General features: G+C 37.2%; 1 long non-coding RNA gene across 5 annotated transcripts in view; it reads right to left on the bottom strand.

The window, feature by feature from the left end:
* The window catches only part of LOC112911331 (uncharacterized), a 61,054-nt gene that overhangs the window by 8,301 nt on the left and 34,230 nt on the right, over positions 1-18,523 (bottom strand). For all 5 annotated transcript variants that reach the window (XR_011995312.1, XR_011995311.1, XR_003233360.2 and 2 more), the window contains one exon: positions 6,055-6,207. This is a non-coding gene — a long non-coding RNA (uncharacterized lncRNA). The remainder of the gene's footprint in view (positions 1-6,054; positions 6,208-18,523) is intronic.

The raw sequence follows: 18,523 nt of genomic DNA, 5'->3' as shown, positions 1-18,523 counted from the left end.
AAGAAACAAAAATAAGATGGAGGATGGAAAACCAAATATAACTGCTTAGTAATAATTACAAATGCAATAGTCTTTTAAGAGAAAATGATTCTTATTCAAAGAACTAAAAATGATGTGCAATCCACAAAGAAGATACTGAAAATAAGTATTTCAGAAAGTTTGAAAATTAAAAAAAAAATGGCCCAAAGAAAATTAAACAGGAAACTAGTAGGAAGAACGCTCAATTCAACAACTTGCTTGTGATGTGCCTTGACGTAGTTTTCTTCATGTTTCTTCTTCCTGGGGTCCACTGAGCTTCTTGATTCTTGGCTTTGTGATTTTCATCAAATTTGGAGCTTTTTTGGGCCATTATTTCATCAAATATTTTATTCTGTTCTCCCCTTTTTCCCCCAGGACTAACAACATGCATGTGTTAGACTGTATAATATTGATTCACAGTTCACTGACGTTCTAACTTTTGTTGTCTCTTTTCCTCTCCATTTCATCCCGGTAGTTTCTGTCTCCTTTTCTGCAAGGTCCTCCATCTTTCTTCCACAACATCTAATCTAGAATTACAGAATCATTTTCATCTCTAAAATTTTGATTTGTATATTTTTACATCCTTCATCTTCCCCTCATCATGTTCATGTTTTTCTCTACCCTCTTGAACACATGGAAAATTTTTTAAAAAATATGTCTTAATGCTCTTATTTAATTTTATTATCTATGTCATTTTAGGATGTGTTCTATTGACTTTCCCCCCTCCTAATTATGGAGCATATTTTCTTGCCTCTTTGCATGCATATTAAGTTTTGACTGGGTACTGGATATTGTTTCCTTTCTGTCTCCTATGCTGAATCTCACTCTTTTTGGGGGGTGAGGGCTTTTTTCTGGGGTTCAGTATGACTTGGAAACAATGGATCCTTTCAAATCTTGCTTTTAAGGTTTGTTAGAGCAAGTCCTGGACAGCCTTTAGTCTAGGACTTATTTGGCCCCACCACTGCGGCAATGCTTTCATGATGAGGACTGACAAATGCTCTATGTATTGAGTCCTTTCCATTTGGCTAGTTAGGAGCACAAACTATATTTGGTCCCATTTGAGCTCTGGGGATTGTTCTGCTTATTCCTTTCCAGTGGCTCTTTCCTAAGTCTTGGGCTGCTGTCTTATACACAGGTGCATATCAACACTGAGCCAAAAACTTAAAGGGACCCTTAAGCAAATCTCCCAGACTCTTTCTGTGCATCTTTCTCCTTCCTGGTTCTCTGCCATGAAAATTTTATTCATCTTGGCTTTTATAAACTGTAAACTGTTTCTTCACCTCAGCAAGACTGCTGGGCTTGGAGTTTGTCTTCTTTCTGGTACAGTCCAGAAACTTGCTATAAGCTGGAGCACTCATAAGTCTAAAGTCACTTGTTTTCCTTCTCTTACAAATCACTATCCTGTGTTGTTTGTTGTTCAATGTCTGAAAACTATTGCTTCATTTTTGCATGGTTTTCTACGTGAACAATGTGGAAGACAGGTCCCCATGTATGTGTTATTCCATCACGTACAGAGGCAGATGTCCTCATATTAAATTCAGACAAACTTGAATTCAAGACAGAAAGCATTACAATGGACACTTATTTTATTACCATTATAATCTGTATCAAAGTATATTTGTCTTACACTTTTGATACAGAATTAATTCTTTCATCCATCCCACACATTTTGACTATCTACCACGTGCCAACACTTTTCTGTTATGGGCAATTTAAAAAGAGAGTCAACGTTCCTGCTCTCAAAAAAGCTTCTAATGGAATGCAGAGAGATATTAATAAATAAACACTCCCAGATAAAATGATCAATAGTGAGTGTTGTAGAGAGAAGTAAAATAGGGTAATGTAATAATAAGTATCTATCAGATCCAGAGATTTTTGAGACATTGCTAATTTCAGATAAGTTATGAATAACAAGAGGGAAACTGCCATGCACAGGACAGGAAGAGAAACATTCTGGAAAGTGGGAATAGTTACGCACTCTAATATGTAAGCTTGTCTTGCCTGAGGACGAGACAGAAGACCAGCGTGGGTGGTGGGTGCTGGGATAAGTCACTGAGAGAAAGGCTCAGGCCACACCTATATACTTTGTGAGCTGAGTCAAAGTGTAATTCACTCCAAGCAGCATTTAGATGGAAAGCTGTTGGGAGATTTTGAGCAGAGGAACAGGGAAGTTCATTCTGACTTCCATGTGAGATTCAGGAATGGAATCAGAAGATTACTTGAGGGTTGATTTCAGTAATCCATGCAGGATAGAACTGGCTTGGGCTAAAATAGTGTTAATAGGATGAGAAGTGGATGGATTTGAAATTTGTATGGAGGTAGACTTAATAAGACTTAGTATTGAATTGGATGAGGAAACTCTTTTAATTTTTGGTTTGAGTAACTGGGTTTGTGGTCTTACCATTTATTTTTAGAGAGAAGAGTGGAAGAAAATCTAATTGGAGGATATAAGAAAAATAAGAACATAAAAAATAACGAGAAACAGAGATATACACCAAAAGAACTTTAAGGCACTTACTGACCAAGAAAAAGGAGGAAAAATATATATAAAAAGAAAAACACACCAGGTTCTGAGTAATACAAATATGTATTTATACCATTTCAAAAGAGAATATATCTTTCAAAGACTCTTGAGACATTTATATAAATTATCTATACATTAGGCAGGAAGGGAAATGTCAACAAATTCTAACATATGGAAATAGTGGAGACCAATTTCATTATAGCACAATAAAATTAGAAGTAAACTAGGAAATTAAAATGAATAGCCAAATAGATGGAAATTTCAAAATATTTTCTAAATAATTCTTGTGTCAAAAAAGGAGCACAAAACCACAATGTAAAAATATATATATATATTGTTAAAAATCTACAAAAAGAGTAAAATTTCAGTCCACCCCCACTTATATTCATGTTAAGTATCCTAAACAAAATGTTGGCAATTAGAATCCAGGAAAACAGGGGTTCCTGGGTGACTCAGTCGGTTAAGCATCTGCCTTTGGCTCAGGTCATGATCCCGGGTCCTGGGATCCAGCTCTACATTGGGCTCCTTGCTCAGCGGGGAGCCTGCTTCTCCCTCCCCCTCTTCCTGTTGCTCCCCCTGCTTGTGCTCTCTCTGTGTGTGTGTGTGTGTGTGTGTCAAATAAATAAAATCTTAAAAAAAAATCCAAGAAAACATAGAAAGTCTTAGAAATTCATGATCACAAAGATTCTTTCCAAGAATCCTAGGCAATTTATTATTAGACAATTGTTATAATGAGCATGGGAGGAAATATTTTACCCAGTGATTTACCAAGAAGTATTTGGTAAAACTCACTATTTATTTCTGATTTTTTTAAAAAGATTATATGGGTTATAAGTCATACACACACCCATGGTATGTATTTTATACATAAAACTAAAAGTCTGTGTTGGGCTTAACTGTGCATCAAGATGAGTAATTCTGGAAAATATCAAATAACTTAGGAATTTCTTCATTAAAAATGTCTTTCTTAACAATTCATAAAATGTAAAAAGCACATAGCTTTTGAGACACTGTATAAAAGAAACTTATTTAACTCTAATGGATCAACTAACAAATCTGAGACTTTTTTCTCAACACACCTATTAATATGCCCTGAAAGTTTTTTCATCATGATCAGTTTTGAATTTATGTACTAGAAAAGTTCCATTAAATTCAAAAGCACTACTGTCATGTTAGCTATTGCCATTAGATAATACAATAAAACACAATATCTTGAAATAAAAAAGAGATAGGTGAAATTATCATTCTTGTAGGTAATATAATTATGGGGAATTTTCAAGAAAGCACTAAAAATTATGATGTAAAGTAAGAGTCTAGAAAGGTAGCCAGTAACAAAATTAACCTACAAAATTGTTTTCTTTATAAACAGTAATTAATTAGAAAATATAATACAAGTAAGGATATAATTTATAATATTAAAAAACAAAATATTAAGTTATGTAAATAATATTAAACTTAGAAATATGTAGAGCTAGTTTGAGGAAAACTCTGAAACTACCAAGGACCATAAAAGAAGACTGAAAGAGAGTTCTTAGTCCTACAGTTAAATGCTAAATATATTTTTAAAGATATATTTATTTTAGAGAGAGAGAGTACGTGAGAGGAGGGAGGGACAGAGAGAGAAAGAGAATCGGTGTTATGGAAACCTTAGTTGAAATATATATTTGAAGGACGCCTGGATGGCTCAGTGATTGAGCATCTGCCTTTGGCTCAGAATGTGACCCCGGGGTCCTGGAATCGAGACCTGAGTTGGGCTCCCTGCATGGAGCCTGCTTCTCCCTCTGCCTGTGTCTCTGCCTCTCTCTGTGTGTCTCTCATGAATAAATAAATAAAATCTTGAAAAAATAAATAAAATGATTGCAGACTTTGGTGACCTGCTAATTTCTCAACATGAAGGCCTTTTCCATAATTATTTACCTTCTGTTCCACTTTAAAATTATGTTATATAAAAAATAAAATAAAATAAAATAATGTTATATAGACATACCTCTTTTCCCCTAAATTTAAATATTTCACAATGTTAGTAATTATAAAAGTTATACAAAGTATTTGTAAAAACTCCAAAACAAAACAAAAACAATTCAAAGAAGAAATGAAAATCACTCTAAATTCCATAGTTCAGGGCAAAAAACTATTAGTGAACCTGTTTCCTGACATTTTTCTTTTCATGGATATACACTCGAAATTTTATGTCAATGCACTGTACATACTGTTTCTCTAACTTGCTTATTTTTTTATTTAACAATGTCAGTAAAGATTTGCATCATCAGTCTTAAGTAATGATCTCTCTTTTTATTTTTATTTTTATTTTATTTATTTATTTATTTATTTATTTATTTATTTATTTTTTATCTCTCTTTTTAAATTGAAGAATAATTATCAGGGTTACATTAGTTTCAGGTGCAGAATATAGTAATTCAACAATTCTATGCATTCATTACTCAGTGCTTGTCACAAGTGTACTCTTCATCCCTTTCACTGACTTCACCCATTTCATTTATACTCCTGTACCCATTTCATTTGCTTTTCTTGATAAAACAGTTCCATTGTTTCTCCCTTTTTACCAAAGTGTTTCAGAATGTAGAGAAGGAAATCAGAGTTCTTTGGTTGAAGATATCAGAATGCTGGTCGTCAAAACTGACAGAGCACAACAAAGTAAAAGCACACACCCTCTTCATTTATGAGCGTTGATGTAATGCAGGATTACTTCCTTAGTTTTATGTATAGTGGTCAGATCACCAGACTAAAAGATGTCTTTACATTTAGCAAATATTTTAAATGCTGTTAGAAAAGTTGCTTAAATGTATATTTCTCTCTCTCTCTCTTTTTTAAGATTTTATTTATTTATTCATGAGAGACGTACAGAGAGAGGCAGAGACACAGGCAGAGAGAGAAACAGGCTCCCTGTGGGGAGCCTCATGTGGGACTCAATCCCAGGACCCTGGAATCTAGTGCCCCCCACTAGATTGTAGGATTTTAAAAACAGAATAAGAAGAGATAGAAGAGATAAATTTGGAACTTAGACTATTTTTTACTTTTCTCCTATTCCATTACCTCGTTCATATTGCTTCAGTTTTCTCATCTCTTCTCTGCATTTTCTGCATTTCAATATTAATCTCCTCTCCTGTGGAATGATGTCTTGCTCCCTGTTTCCTGGCTCATATTGCACTAAATGATTTGCAGCACTCCCTCGCAAAGTGCAAGCACAGGCAATGTTTATGTAGGTTAACAATGCACAAACTGGGGCACCTGGGTGGCTCATCAGTTAAGCACCTGACCCTTGATTTCATGTCAGGTCATGATGTCAGGGTTGCAAGATCGAGCCACAGGTCCAGCTCTGCACTGGATGTGGAGACTACTTAAGATTCTCTCTCTCCTTCTCTAAAAAACAACAACAACAAAAAACAATCCACAAACAGCATGTTAGATAGAAATACCATGCATTGGAGCATGAAATATACTGATTTAAATGATACTTTGCTGGGTTTTTTTCCTTCAAAACAGATCCTTACCTTTTTAACACTCTATGTTCTCCTTCTTGTTTCTGTCTAGTTCCCCAATTGTTTGCTATTTTTTCTATGGCCTGCAGACTTTCATCCAGCTCTTACACTGAGCCCAGCTCTTCTCATTCTTTCTTTCTGTTGCTGTTTCCTTCCTTCTTGCACCTGTGTGACATAATAAAACTGGAGACCTAGAGTTGTTCTGAGTAGAAAGGGTATTAGGTAAAATACGGTAGTTAATTTTTGTTTATAGTGAACACAGCACATCAAAAACGAACAACAAAGGATGAACTAAAGAAACAAGACCACACAGAGTCAATACCACTTCGTAAACAAATAGCATACACTGGAAATTTAACCAAGCAATAAATGAGTTGTGCTTATACTTTCAACCTTCTTTACCAATACTGATAGAAGAATGACCATTTTGTGGGGAGGCGAGGGGAGGGAATCTGTACAATACAGTAGTATAAACATGGGGCTGGGGGTTCTGAGGGTTGACCTCCTCCTCCTCCTCCTGTACAGTCAGAAATCCTTGGGTAACTTTAGAGTCTCCCAAAACTTAACTACGAAGAGCTGTTGTTGACTGGAAGCCTTACTGATGACATAAACAGTTCGTTAACACATATTTAACACATATTTTGTGTTACATGTACTATATACTATATTTCTACAATAAAGTAACCTACAGAAAAAATAATGTTACTAAGAAAATCTTAAGGAAGGGTAGTGCCTGGGTGGCTCAGGTGGTTAAGAATCTACCTTTAGCTCAGGGCATGATCCCGGGGTCCTGGGATTGAGTCCAATATCCGGCTCCCTGCTCACTGGGTAGCCTGCTTCTCCCTCTCTTTCTCCCCCTCCCCACTGCCTGTGCTCTCTCTCTCTCTCTCAAATTAACAAATAAATACATCTTTAAAAAAAAAAAAAAAGAAAGTAATGGGGGAGAAAATACATTTACATAATGGTGCAGTACTTATTGAAAAAAACAAAACAAAACAACAACCTAGAAACCGTGTGTAAGTGGACCCAAGGAGTTCAAACCCACAACATTCAGGGGTCAACTGTAATTAGTTCTTATTTATAGTAAATCTTAATACATTGTCTCCTCCCTTAATTCCTCCCAAGTCCTGTTGATTCTCTTCCCTTAGGTGATGCCTTGAAGCATTTTGCTTCCTTCTGTCTCCCATCACCGGGTCTATAGCAGAAGCCTCCCAAAGGCCTTCCTCATCTTTCATCTGGATCCCCTGTAAAATCCATTCTACACACAGTAGTCAGTTACTTTAAAGAATATATGAGCATAGTAATCCTCACCTTAAAACCCTTAAATGACCTCCAATGCTACTTAGGAAAAAATTAAAGTTGCTAAATTTAAAAATGTAAGTAGTTAACAGTGTTAACCTGTCGTATGGGCTCCTGCAAGACCTGGCCTGGGCCAGCTCCCATGCCTTCCTCTCAACATTGTGTGCTTCACTCACCGACCTCCAGACTCACTGGCCAACTACTCTGTACCTCAAGGCCCACATGTTAGCTAATCTCTCTCTGCGATTCTTTTCTTCTCACTTTTCACTGGCCAACACTCATCCCTTAAGTCCTTGTTTCCTTGGGAAGGCCTTCCCTTACACCTGCGGCAGATATTGTGGTTCTTTTGTTCATCACCCCTTCCAACTTTTCTTTTGGTGCAGCCTCCTCACCACATTACTCATATCGCTTTGCTGCCTGAATTTTGACTGTGATTTACGTTTACCAAATAGAAGCTCTCATGGAAGGCTTGAATTCAGAACTGAGTTGACTGGAGAGGAAATTAGGGTTTGAGGTATTTATTTTTATGGAGCAGATCTTAGTCCTGGGGTCAGCTGCAAGAATATCAGCTCTCTGATTCTGGCAGAAATAATAGCTCCTTTCATGGTCCCCATGTGTGATGTGGCTTTGCGGACTGTTCACGGCAGCTCGTTGTAGGGTCTTGTAGCTGAACTCACTTATTTTGAAAGCTATTTAACATCTGCAATGAATACCTTTGTGTTTAAGCTGCCTACCACAGGTTTTGCTATCTATGGTTGGACCTTGACTGATACATGGTCCTTCCTTAATCTAAATCAGACCTCTCTGTTGTACTCTTTTATTATTTTTTTAAAAGATTTTATTTATTTATTCATGAGAGACACACAGAGAGAGAGAGAGAGGCAGAGACACAGGCAGAGGGAGAAGCAGGCTCCGTGCAGGGAGCCAGACGTGGGACTAGATCCCGGGACTCCAGGATCAGGCCCTGGGCTGAAGGCGGCGCTAAACCGCTGAGCCACCCGAGCTTTCCTCTCTTTTATTATATTTGACATTGTTTTAGAGTACTTGTTCTAATTTGTAATTACGTATTTACTCTAGTGTTGGTCTGTCTCAATTGTTAGATTCCCAGCTTCACGAGAACATAGTAGTTGCTTGACACATAATTGTTGAAGAAATTAACAAAGCAAAAATATATTAAGATTTTTCTTTGCTTACTGCTTGACTACCTGCTTTCCTGAGATTTTAGAACTGTAGATATATTAGTTGTTTGGATGTAACTACTATTGGTGATTGTCCTTATTATTCATTCTGCATCCATCCAAAGTCATCTCGTACTATTTTCACCGTGGCAATCCAAACTCCACTAGCAATTCCTTCTTGGATCTGATCTCATTACGACTGGGGTTAAGCTCAGTTTCCCTAACATCCACTCTTAAATATATAAGAATGCACGTTGCAGAGAAAGTTTGCAAATAGTTCAGCACAAGAAATATGAAATTTGGACAATGAGATGAAGGTATTCCTGCTATACAAAAATCTTTGGGTTTTTGATATCCAACAAGAAGAAGGGAAAAAAAAAAAGTTTAGTGACAGGAAAAGAGCAGAATTATCAGTGAAATATGTTTTCCTCAGTTGTATCATATGTCTTTCATATCAGACAAATTTGCACAGATGTTTTATGTTAAAGGATGAAACATATTTAGATTTAGAAAATCATCCGCTATTCTATATCTCATACAAAGAAGATCAGTGGGTAGGTACGAAAGATGAAACAAAAGGAAATAAGGCAGCTGAAGTATGCGAAGAATGAGCTAGCACACTCAGGCTTACCTTTCATGACTGGCACTTAGTGTTCCCATATGCAGATCTAAGTCATCTTTTGTGACCTTTGAAGAGAGCAAGCCTGCTCCTCTCCCTGGACTCCTGCTATCAGCAAATGAAATTATTCACCTAGGAACCCGGACATTAATCTAGATTCTTCTTTTTCTCATGGATTCATTCATTTCATCCAATTTGATCAATAACCACATTTTTAAAAATTTCCCTTTTCTTAATCTTTTTTTACTCTACTTTATCAGTATTATTAAAAACAGATTCCTAATTGGTTTTCCATCACTTCAATTTAGAATGATATGTCTAAAATCCAAATATTATCACATTACTCCCTGCTTAAAATCCTTTAGTCGCCTCCCTTTTCAGTCAGGCAAGACGCTTTATGGCCCCTTCTCATGCCTTACCACTCTCCGCCCCCATGCCCTCTTCCTACAATCTTCACTGAAATACTTTAAATTCCCAGAATGCCCTGGATCCTCTCCCTAGTCCCTATCCCCCAGGCTTTTGCACATACTGCTCCACATCCCTGATACCCACTTTCCATATTTTTGCTTGGCTGACTCCAACTCATTTTACAGGATTCAGTTTATTTATTTATTTTTTAAGATTTACTTATTTATTTATTTGAGAGAGAGAGAGAGATAGAGAGAGAGAGAGAGCATGGGGGTGGGGAGAAGGAAAGAGAGAGGGAGAATCTCAAGCAGATTCCCCCTGAATATGAAGCCCCATGTGGGGCTCCATTGCATGACCTTGAGATCATGACCTGAGCCAAAATCAATTGAGCCAAAATGCTCAACTGACTGAGCCATCCAGGCACCCTCAGGATTCAGTGTAGACATTACCTCTTTAAGAACCTTTCCCAAACCTTTGTGCCTGGGTTACATTCGAACCTCATACTTCTCTAAAAATTCTATCCTCATTATAATCCATCATCTTTCTGAATTTGCCTCTTTACTTGTCTACTTTTCCATAAGGATTAGGCTTCGGCTAATATTTAAAAAATAGTAACAGTGATTTAAACAAGTTGGAGGCTTATTTTTATCTATGTAAAGGAAATTCATAAATGGACAGTCTTGGGCTGGTGTGTGATAACTTCAAGGTCATCAGGTTTCTGGCCCCCTTACATCTTTCTGAACTGACACAGCACATGGTTTCCATCCCTAAGTTGCCACATGTCCAGGAGAACTCCAGCAGTTACATCTGCCTATTAGACAGCAGGAAGGAAGAGAACATAATGGATAAAAGATGAATTTAGGCTGTTTAGCTTCCTTCTACAGCACTTTCCTGGAACTCTCACATAATAACTTCACTTACTTTTTATTGGCTACCCCTAGCTACAGGGGTGACCAGGAAATGTCGTCTTTTAAGAGGGCACATTGATGCTTGCCTTTACATTGTAAAGAAGAAGGTAAGGAGGGATACTGAGTAGATGGCCAGCAGTCTTTGCTACCCTGGGCTATTTCCTCTTCAAGGACTGGGACTGTCTCGTATCAACCTCAGGCCTGAGCACCACACCGCACTCTGGGTAGATGTTCAATAAGTATTTGCTGAGCCAAATACATAAGCAGTTTAAAAGTAGGTAGTATAATATTGGGCACCCTAACAGACTGGATTTGTTACAGACTAGATCTCCAAAGTTTGTTTTTCGAGCTTTGTAATTACTTTTTATTTTCTAAGTACAATCTTATCCAGAATCCAATATGAAGCAATAAAAGTGGAATGCGTGGGTTGGAGTCAAGCAGCCTTTTTTTTAGATTCCCCAAGAAGAGCCCTGCACTATCTTTTTGGTAGTTCGGGGCTCCAGAGATCACAATTTGAAAGCGATTGGACCCAGGATCCCACTAGCACAGGAATCTCTGAATTCCTGTGATATATGATATGATATGTTACTATCATGTCATTAGGAAATGATCACCCCAGATTGTTATCAATAAAAATCAAACCAACTCTTTTGTCCTTGACAATGATGTCACCCATTCTTGGAACACTGAAATGCTGTATGAAAACGCTGAAGTAAGGAAAAGTGGAATTATAATGGCAAATGCAAAACAGAACTCGGTGGTCTATGTATATGGATGGAATACTGAAAAGCAAACATAGAATCCATTTTAATTTCAAGTGTGCCTGTCCCCAAGATGTAGTTCATACCCTAGTCCATCCATAAAGTTTTCATGGATATTCCCTGACTATCCACTTTTAAACCAGATGTAGGATTTGGGTGGAACTTACTTGTTAAATGCAGGTCATGGAGCCAAAGGGAGACATAGTACAGAACACTGAGGAGTAAAACTGGGATGGGGAAATCAAGTAGACAATGGAGCCCAATTATTCTTCAGATCGTCAGAGAGGTAAAAATCAGCAAGAAGTTAAATACTAGCACAAAGCCAATGATTTCGAAAGGTAAGAAAGAGAACACAAAGCAGTTGGGAGTATAGGGGCTTTTCACAGGCTACTTGTGACCCCCGTTGTAACAGCTACAATTCATTTTAACTCTAACATGTGCTAGTATCTTGATGTGAATTTTACACGTTATTCTTTGTCCTCATACCAACTTTGAGGGAATGCTATTATTATCCCCATTTTTATCAACAAAGAAACTGTGGCTTAATAAAGATAAATAAATTCTTCATATCCTTTGTGGGAAAGAAGGAGCTATGAAACTGTAGTTCAGTACATCTTATTCCAGTGCTACTCTATGTTCTTTCCAACATCAAGATGTTGCTGTGATTGCTGAATTATAGTGCTTTCAGTTAGGATCTTCTCTTTCGTCAGTTTGGCTAATGGCTCTTCAGAGAGGTGCTTAAGACTGCTTCTGTAAATATAGCCTTTAGAGTGAGGACTGCAAAGCTTGGTATTTAATGGTAATTATTTCTATTTACTCTCACCTTATGAACTCAGAAGTCTGCACAAACATTGACTCACAAATGGTGAGGTAAGGGGTGCTAAACAATATTGGTATTTATTATTTTCATAGTACAGTCTATCTCCTTCCTTGATCATCTCCAAAATATGCCATTGCATTCCTATTGTAAGAATTTCCTTACATTGCTCAGAAAGGGCCCTGTCTCAGTGGGCAAAAGGACTTTCTACTGGGACTCCCTATAGGGGATTAGATTATGAATTTAAATAGTGGTTAATCGAGGAAACAAGATGCTACAGTAGTCCTTCCCCCTGCTCCCGCCCCTCTCCTCGCTCCACTCATATAGTAACTTTTCTCATCTTACGTTTTCCTGTTTTCCTCATACTCTGGATCTCCACCTCCATCCATCACTGGAAACCAGGTTGAACTCAGCAGTGATTGAATCTCTGAACCATCTCATTCCAACTAATTCATTGGTTGCTGATTGACTGAAAGGCCAGCTTTTCCCTTTTAGACTATTTCTGTAAAGTTCACCAGTGAATCATGCATCATCAAATGGCCATTGAGTCTCCTTGACAAAGAGATAGATGTTACCAACGTAGAAGCAATTGTGCTGCTTTTTCCTGGAGAAGTTGTTAGAAAGTTGTGCAAAGCTTTCCACAGCTACACAGGAGTGCTACTGGAGTGGTTCAAGGTTCTAATTTATCAATTTTCTGAAATATTCTTCTGGTTTGACCTCCCTCCCAGAGGAAGAATGTCTTGGGCTCTTTCTTCCCAGCTGAGCACCTTTCCCAGCCTTCTGGGCTCTGAGGCCTTCAAGAGCAAGATGGTATGGGAACTAAGAAACAATTATCTCAAGATTTTTAGATTAAATAATTAGCCCAATTAATCATATAAAGTGAATAATTTACTTTCATCTGAATTATTCAAATGTTTTACATTCAGTAGTTTTTTTTTTGTAACTTCAATGATATGAATCATTGGTTCAAGTTATTCTGGGTGAGTAGAGATTGCCTACATTTTTAAACCTAATATGTCCAACATATAAGAATAGGATTTTGAAATCCTATGCTAACTGAATTTCAAGCCCCTCTTAGGAAAAATGGAGCAAGGAGAAAAAAGGACTCATTGTTATTTTGAATAGTCCAGTCCTCACTGAATTGTTAACATTTTTTTTTTTGCATATGATCAGCTAATATTTTTCCATGCCGTAATGATTTATGGTTTTAGATGTGATCATTTCTTTGGTTATCCTTACAATCTTAGCATAGTTTTGGGCATATCCATGGCACTCAGTAAAAATGTACTTTGAAATTGATTTTTAAAAATAAAATATTCTAGTGGGTGGATTAAATAAATATCAACTTCTCTTACTGACCGCTAGTGATAATGGTATGATATATTCTCATGGAACACTTATAGTAGGATTTTGTTTCATGATGGACATTCTTAAACATAAGCAAATAATGGGCTATTTTAAAAGCTTCAAACACTTATGTTAAATACATCTGTTTCTTAATTGCCCTGAAAAATCCATCTCAGTCCGGGTGTTGTAAGTGGGGCTTCCCTAAATAAGCAAGAGTTCAAACTTGGCCATAGATCAGTGCAAGCAGAATAAATTTAAAATGTGGCTCCCTGCCATCTTGTGATGTTCATACAGTAAATGGGAAGTTCGGTGCCCCCTCCCTTAACTATTCTTTGGCTGATGGCTTTTCTTGGGAATATATTTTCCTAAAGATATCCTAAGTGTGGTTGTTTCCTTGAAAGGATGTGCGCTTTTGCTGGTAAATGTTGATATAGGAAGACGATGAAAGAAATGTGAAGGACTAGAAAGGCCCCACAGTTAGGGTAGGGGAGGACAGCAGGGAGAGATTAGTGTTTGTTGAGTCCCTATTTTGGGTAAGTGCTAACATTGAACATAATTTTTATTCTGTTAGATGATGTTACTGCCCATTTTATCAATGAGGGAATCACTGAAAATTAATTAAATTGCCTAAATTCACTTTTCTTTCAGAAAAAAAAAAAAGAATTTGAAGCTAATAGATTGAAACAGAACAGTAGTAAGTCTGTTGAGAGGGACCTCTCTTCATCAGCCTATGAGCAGACTTTCCAGGGTTGGATCTCTCTGGGGCAGGCATGGGCCCTACATTCTAGGTTCATCTGCTTTAATGGATGTCTAATTAACAGAGGATTATGTCTTTAGTACCATAATCAGAGAGGAAAGTTCACATACGAATACCCCTAAGAAAGGCAGCACATAGCTTTCAATTAACATTCAAATGTTAATAACAATTTAGGCTACTACATTTACCAAGCACGTGTCAAGCACTTTACATATAATTTCTATTTAATTCATAATAACCTTAAAAGTGTTATTATTTCCATTTTAAATATGAAGCAATTGTAACGTAGAGTAAATAATTATGTGGAATGAAGGGCCACATCCTTCCAGACTAGTATTTGATATCTAGTCTGTATTCTTAAATGTAGTAGTAATCATGTTTCAGTATCACATATGAAATTCAAAACAATTATTATCTGGACATTTATTGTTTGGTTGTTTTTTGTTTTTTGCCACCTGAACCCAAAGTGGTAATTTTTTTTTTTTTTTTTTTTTTTTTTTTGTAACCTGACCCTCATCTCCCAGCTCTCGGCCCAAGTGCTCTTCAGTGGTTGACTCCATTTTCAGAAATAGAAGTTGGCCCACATTAGCCTAAAACGGTCAGAATGCCCCAGCTTCTCGGCCACAGTTATGGGTTCAAGATAGGCATGTATGAAAATGACGACCAATGAAACACAGAGCTAACATTCGGCCTCCTGGGGGAGAGAAACTTTCTCGATTTCCTGCAGATTCGGTAGTATGAGTGTGAAGTCTGGAGCTGCAGTTATTTTGTGATGATCAGAATGAGTCCAAAGCTGCTAGCGCCCACCACCTGGAGCAGGAGAATGAAGAATGGCATTCCCCCTTATGAGCTAGATGAGAGATGATGAATCGTGATGGTCGTTGATGTCTCTGAATCAGGTTGTACCAGAAAAATAGCATTATTGAAAGATTTTGCTTTCCTTTTCTTGTTTATGGCAATTCAAATTAAGTTTCCTATTGTTTGGAAGTGAACAAATTCCGATACCTAATTTTACTCAAAAGCACTCACCAGAAAAGCAATAATTAGACTAATTAACTGGTCTACACTAAAATTAAGCACTTATGTATGTGAAAAGTCATCATAATTTGGAAAACAAAGTCTCACACAGTAAAAAAAATATATAGCACATAGAATTGAAAGATTAATATCTAGACTATGTAAAAAATCTTACAAATCAAAATATGACAGGAAAAATTAATTTATATTCATAATAAAATTGGCATATATACACAATCTTTTTAGAGGATTTAGATGAAAAGTGATTTCCTGTTAACATTCCACTTCTATTCTCAATACTCAAAGATATACATTTTTAATCCTTTTCTCTTTGTATTATTCTAGTGGTTAAAAAAAATACATACTAACGTGTACAGGTTATATCATTAAAACTGTGTCATGATATGGGTATGCAAATGAGGCAGGACCCGTCAGTCTGGCTGTTCCATATACAACGCATAGCCCAGAGCCTATCTCCCTTTAAACATGTGGACTTAGAGATTATTGGCTTTCCCCTCGGCTACAGGATCCTGAGTGCCCAGAGAGTAGTTTTTGTTTTCTCAATTCAGTCTTTAGCTTTTCAGTGTGATCTCCAGAAACTTGTCAAAATAATCAGTGCACTAATCTCACCCCTGCCAGTTTTCAGTGTTGCTATGGATTTGATGTCAATGGTACAACTTTTATTTTTATTTCCATGGGGCCTAGGGAAAAGAAGTAAACATATTTCCTCAGTTTTTAATTTGGAAGCTGTGGTAGGCAAAATTTTCAGATGGGCCCCAAATTCTCATCCTCTGGTGTACACACTCCTCCTGGTTATCAATTCAACACAAATCTAGGTATTGTTGGCAGTGATTTTGCAGATGCAAAGTCCCAAATCAGCTCACCTAGGACTGTCTGGATGGGCCTCATCTAATCACACCGGCTCTTACCATTTGAGTCTAGGGGTCAAAGATGGAAGAGGCCAGAGATCTGAAGCACAGTGATGGTGCGCCACCACTGGCCTGAAAATGGAGGGGCCATGTGGCAAGGAGTGCAGGTGATCTCCAGGAGCTGAGGGTAGACCCCAGCTGACAGTCAACAGGGATACAGGGTGCCTAGTCCTACATTCACAAGGAATGGAATTATTCAAACAACATGAATGGACTTGGAAACAGATTCTTCCTCAGAACTTCTGGAGGGCAAGTCAGCCCAGCTGATCTTGATTTCGGTGTTTAAGCCATGAACAGAAAATCTAGCCACATCATGCCTGGACCTCAGAACTGTGATGCTAATTAATGGATGTTGTTTTAAGTCACTGAGTTTGTGGCAGTTTTTACACAGCATAGGAAATGAATAAAAAGTCCAACTTCAAATATCTATCTCAAAACTGCTATACTTTTAAGAAGTTCCACCAGTATTTCTGATACCTATGAGGTTTAAGTGCTGGAACTGTACTCTGCTGTCTTTGTTTATGCTTTTTTCCTGAAAGCAAGTCTCCTGTGGAAGATTGGTTAATAAGGAAGCACCATGGGACTGGGTCAGGGTCATGATCTTTTCTCATAAGAGGACATTTCTCAGTAGCTTTAGAAACCTTGAAGTTTGAGAAAAGCTGAGAGTCCCACTCAGATGGTGAACTTTATTGGAATATTGGCACAATATTGGACAAAACGTGTGGAAACAAATATCACTGCACCATGCAGTCTATGGTATAATACCTGCTCTTCAAAGTGTTATGTACCTGGAAGTATCTGAGAAATATTGAATCTTAGACTTCACCCCAGACCTACTGAATCAGAATCTGCATCCTAAAAAGACACCCAGAAGTTTGGTGAGCACATTTAGTTTGAGGAGTACTTCCATAATACTCTAATAAAAAGTTAATGAAAAAAGCTCAGGTGGACAGTGAGGATAACTAACTCCACTTGCAAGGGCTTGTCTTATCCCTGCAGAGGCACAGGGACAGAAGTTGTTTTGTCTTAATGCCTTTTACAAATTCACAGTAAATGGGAATTTGGGGCAACAAGCCTAGATTGCTCTGAGAAATAGCAGAATTCAAATTAGACAAAATAAGACAAATATCCCAAGCAGTTGCTATAATAAACCAAAAATGTGTTTGAACTATTAAAGTTAGCCTCAGTCAGAAAGATATTAAGTGTAGTCCAAGGAAGAGATATGCTCTAGCTCTTAGAAATTAAAGTGATGTTATTGATTACTAATAGCATAATAATCATTACCTTCGGCCAGTGGGTTAACTCTGAACTTTATCCACAATAACAGAAAATGTTTGACATCTCTGTTGTCCCGTCCAACTCGTAGTAGGTTTCATCTATTACGTTCCTCATAGAGTTTGACTTTTCTCCAGACTAAGAAATTATTTTGATTTGTCCAAAGGAAAAAGAATAGAGAGGAATTTTGTGAAGTGAAGAGACAGACGGGGAAGCTGGGACATAGGTGAGCAGTAACACGAGAGATCTTCAGAAGGGTAAATCAAGTAAGATTAAAGATATTTTACTATACGATAGATGGATTGGTGTGAGTGATTTATATGTCACTTCTATACCAAAATTACTTGGAAGTTATTGAGATGAAAACCTGACGGGCTAAACACTGGTTGAACCTGAACTATCAAATTAAGCGAACTCTCATTCACTGCTTCTACCGATGGTAACTAACTCAGCCTTTCCAGATGTACTTCTCAGATCAGACATAATTAGGGATACATGAAAATATAATTTAGAATACTGCGAACCTGAAAAATGACTGTCCTACATCTGGAATGATGACAAGTTTCTTGAGGATAGATGCTGGTATTTCTTTTGTATTCCAAATAATACCAAACGCCATAGCCTCTTTTATTTTGTTTTGTGGAAAGGTAATACAGTAGAAACATGACAACTGAATGCTTCTTTTGAGTAGATGGGCATGATGTCTACCGAGCGCACAGACATTTGACCTACTTTGGTGATTTCCTGGCATTTGTAATTCCATAGCCTGTGTACCCCACTGAATTCGGTTTGAGTCAGTGATTGGGTTAAGAGTGTAGCGACATTGAGATAAACCATCTCTAAGGGAGAATATTGTGTTTTATGGTGTTCTTTGCACATGGGAATTAACTTTGTTCAGATTAGTAAAGCAGATAATCATATAACAACTTCGTTAGAGTGTAATATTGATCCTTCCCTATCTCTGCCACCGACTTTTAATATGAGAAACACTTAACTTTGGATTTCACATTGAGCCATAAAAGTTACCGACAAAGGTACCTGGCACAATTAAAAAGTCTTTTTTTTTTTTTTTTTTTTTTGCAATATAAGCCAAAGATTACAGTATATTATAAATTCAATTTAAGTCTTATACTAATATTAGCTGAGTTTTATATCTTCTGTTTTAC

Source organism: Vulpes vulpes, chromosome 11 (assembly GCF_048418805.1).
Source record: "Vulpes vulpes isolate BD-2025 chromosome 11, VulVul3, whole genome shotgun sequence".
NCBI lineage: Eukaryota > Metazoa > Chordata > Mammalia > Carnivora > Canidae > Vulpes > Vulpes vulpes.
The sequence above is the reverse complement of the archived record's forward strand: the minus strand, read 5'-3'. Positions and strand labels throughout refer to the sequence as shown.